Genomic DNA, 3,490 nt, shown 5'->3' with positions numbered 1-3,490 from the left:
AAAAAAAAAAAGATGTTCCAGGCTCATCTTGTCCCTTCCCTGTACCAGCCCTGGGATCAGCCATTTCTCCAGGAGCCCTGGCTCCTTTGAGTAGGGTCAGATATTCAGAAACAAGGATCTGGGTGTCAGGTGTGTGTGCTTCTTGCTACCGGCATGTCATCACTCCTAGGATCTCTCAGTGGTCAGAGCTAAGAAGAAAACCATAGAGTACACTTCTCTATATTTCTTTTTTTTTTTTTTTTTTTTGAGATGGAGTCTCTCTCTGTCACCCAGGCTGGAGCGCAGCGGCGCGATCTCAGCTCGCTGCAAGCTCTGCCTCCCGGGTTCACGCCATTCTCCTACCTCAGCCTCCTGAGTAGCTGGGACCACAGGCGCCCGCCACCACGCCCAGCTAATTTTTTGTAGTTTTTCTTAGTAGAGACGGGGTTTCACCGTGTTAGCCAGGATGGTCTCGATCTCCTGACCTCGTGATCCGCCCCTTGGCCTCCCAAAGTACTGGGATTACAGGCGTGAGCCACCGCGCCCGGCCCACTTCTCTATATTTCTATCTCTTCCTCTCTCTATATATTAAAATAGGAGTTCATGCTGATACTTCCAATGCCAACCCCATACTTAGGGCTTAGTCTAAGCTTCCCCTTTATTTATTATTTCTCATGTTGCACCGCTAATGTGCCGATGTTGTAACAAGATGTGAGGGTGGCACATCACACACGCTCTCGCAAACACCCAATCATCACGCTTACAAGCTGCAAAAGGATCGTAACCTTCCCCTTGAGATTTGCAACTTCTTTCTCTAATAATGAGAAACCTGGCTCCAGGTTACTTATTTGCCCGGTTCTAAAATACCCAGAAAGTAGTTTCCGAATTGCTAACCCATGCGCCTATGAAAAAGAAGTCTGGGAGCCACCAGTCATTCAGGTCACCCACCCAGTGCCAGGCGTGGGTGGCCCTTGGCAGCAAATGAGAAAGACAAGTGAGGAATCCGAGTGCCACTGGTGGCGGGAGACTGGAGGCCTCCCAGGTGTGCAGGGATTGCCTCGAGGACCAGTGCGAAGGTGTGTCCTTATCTGACAACACGATGTGTCCATCAAGAGGGCAGCTGGAGTTACAGACTGAAGGCTACGAGTCCTGCCCTTGTGGCCATGCGAGGGAAGGGCCAGCCTCCATGCTCCAGGGAGGTGACCTGGTCCGTCCACCTGGTCCTCTACCACTGAGGAGATACTGGGGCAGCTGTCAGAACTGACGCCACCCCACGTTCCAGGCCCATCAGTCACTGCTCCTGTACTGACTCCACCGTTGCCAAGTAACCTTGGGTAAGGAAGCCTCTTGGCTGGGTAGCAAGGAGGGCAGACCCTGGTCAGGCCACTGTGACCATCCACTCCACCTGACTGTTATGTTTTCACTGCGGGCTAATCAATTGGCTTTCAAGTTTTCACTGCTTGATACTGTGGGTCAGTAAGCCCCAAGCCTGGAGAACTGTTTAACTCTGAGCTGGACTGTGGTGACTTCTCCAAGGCACATGTGGTGCTCTCCCTGTCTCTAGTCGCTCCTAGCAGAGCCTCTCCCTGCACTAGGAAGGGTGTGAAGGGAGCCCTGTCCTCTAGGACAGTCTGGGAGAGGGAGGTAGGCAGGACTTAGGGTGACCTTGTGCTGTGACCTCCTCCCCACGCCTGTGCTGGGTGGGACATTATGCGGTCAGGGACAGCTCCCTAGAGATCTTTAAGTGAGTCTTGAAAGACAGATGAGTTGATGTTTCCCAGAAATATTTAGGGTAGAGGGAGGAAAGGGAAGAAAACAGAGAGGCAAGGACCAGCCTGCTGGTGTCAGCTAACGGAGACAGGAGAAGACAGGGGCCAGCATGGATCCTCTCATGTGGCCTTTGAGGAAACTCCAGGAGACCAGGGAGGGAGATGCTGCTTTTATTTCAGCTCTAAAATGCACTCAATTCAAAAGTGTGTTTTAAGTGTATTAATATTTTTGGAGGAAACAACAACCACCTCTGCAATGTAAATGTATCTGCCAGTGGTATATCTGGATCTAAGAAGCAGTAAAATGGGGAAATGAGGGTAAAATAGAGAAACTACCTGACTTCTCAAGGACCAGCTCAGACCCAGGAGGCTGCCTAGTGGGCAGTGCTGCAAAGGATTCTGGGACGGTATTCAGACACAGCCAGCGAGATGCCGTGATTGATTAGTGATGTCTGGCCTGGGAGCAGGAGTGGAGGCTGAGCCCCTGCTTCCTCTGTGGTGGACCATGAGGAGCCTTCATTCTTAAGTAATGGGGAGCCAGGGCAGGGTTGGAGGCAGGGAAGTGACGTGATGGCTTCTGCATCATGAGATGCATCTGAACCTCAGTTTACAAACTCATAGATGCTGATGTGAGAGATGTCATTTAAGAAAGTTTTCCTTAATTAAAGTGAATTGGTCGGGCATAATGGCTCATGCCTGTAATCCCAACACTTTGGGAGGCAGAGGCAGGCAGATAACCTGAGGTCAGGAGTTCAAAACCAGCCTGGAAAACATGGTGAAACCTGTCTCTACTGAAAATACAAAAAAAATTAGCTGGGCATGGGGGTGTGTGTGCCTGTAATCCCAGCTACTTGGGAGGCTGAGGCAGGAGAATCGCTTGAACCTGGGAGGTGGAGGTTGCAGTGAGCCAAGATGGCGCCACTGCATTCCAGGCTGGGCAACAGAGTGAGACTTGCTCTCAAAAAAAAAAAGAAAATTAAGTCCAACTCTGAGTCCCCATTCAGCCAGGCATTTGAGAAATCCATTCTCAGTCACTTTGGCGAGCTCTTTTTACCGTGGATTGGGGGAAAGGTCCCAGAAACTTATGCAGCAATGAAGCATTGGAGAAAGGGGACCCTGCAGGTCAAAGCTGCCCAGTGGCAGTCACACTGTGTCCATGGAAATGCCCAGCGTCCCTGCACATGTGAGCCCTTCCGGCCACAAGGTTGTGCTGCTTTCTCTGCCATGCACGGGGCACAAGGAGGCCCTGTCTTAGGTCCTCCCTCTCTAGGGATGCCAGGCACCCACCCCTTGTGATGTCCTGCCACTTGCTTGAAGCGAGGCTCCTGAGAGGTGTGTGGGTGCCAGTTGTCCCCAAGATGGACCACTGTTGATCCCCTGTCAAGCCAGATCTGCCCTCTGCATATTTCCTTACTCATTCAGAGACCACCCACGACTCCCTGTCCAGAGCACTGGGACATACACTCATCCAGGGTTTAGGCATGCACAGAAGATAGGGAAGAAAAGTGTCTTGGGTCTTACACGCGACACTGGCTTTTGGCCCAGTAAAATGAAAGGCCTGGATACTTGCCTGAGCTGGGAGAAACAGGAGAAGATCAAAGAGCAAAAGCAGACCTTCATGTTTTCGTGTCTCACCCCTCTGTGCAGCCCCTGGAGGGAGGCAGGGCAGAAGGCCTGATGGAGGGAGGTTACCTTGGGGGTTCTGTGCTGCCCTGGTGAAGACTGAAGGGCTAAGCCAGCTA

The 3,490-nt window shown here is 51.7% G+C and overlaps 1 non-coding gene across 1 annotated transcript; it reads right to left on the bottom strand.

Moving 5' to 3' along the window:
- Positions 1 to 654: 654 nt before the first annotated feature.
- Positions 655 to 758, bottom strand: LOC111550632. Its single transcript, XR_002734129.1, has one exon. It is a non-coding gene; the product is annotated as a small nucleolar RNA U13 (small nucleolar RNA).
- Between the last annotated feature and the right edge of the window lie 2,732 nt (positions 759 to 3,490).

Source organism: Piliocolobus tephrosceles, chromosome 15, assembly GCF_002776525.5.
Source record: "Piliocolobus tephrosceles isolate RC106 chromosome 15, ASM277652v3, whole genome shotgun sequence".
Taxonomy (NCBI): domain Eukaryota; kingdom Metazoa; phylum Chordata; class Mammalia; order Primates; family Cercopithecidae; genus Piliocolobus; species Piliocolobus tephrosceles.
The sequence above is the reverse complement of the archived record's forward strand: the minus strand, read 5'-3'. Positions and strand labels throughout refer to the sequence as shown.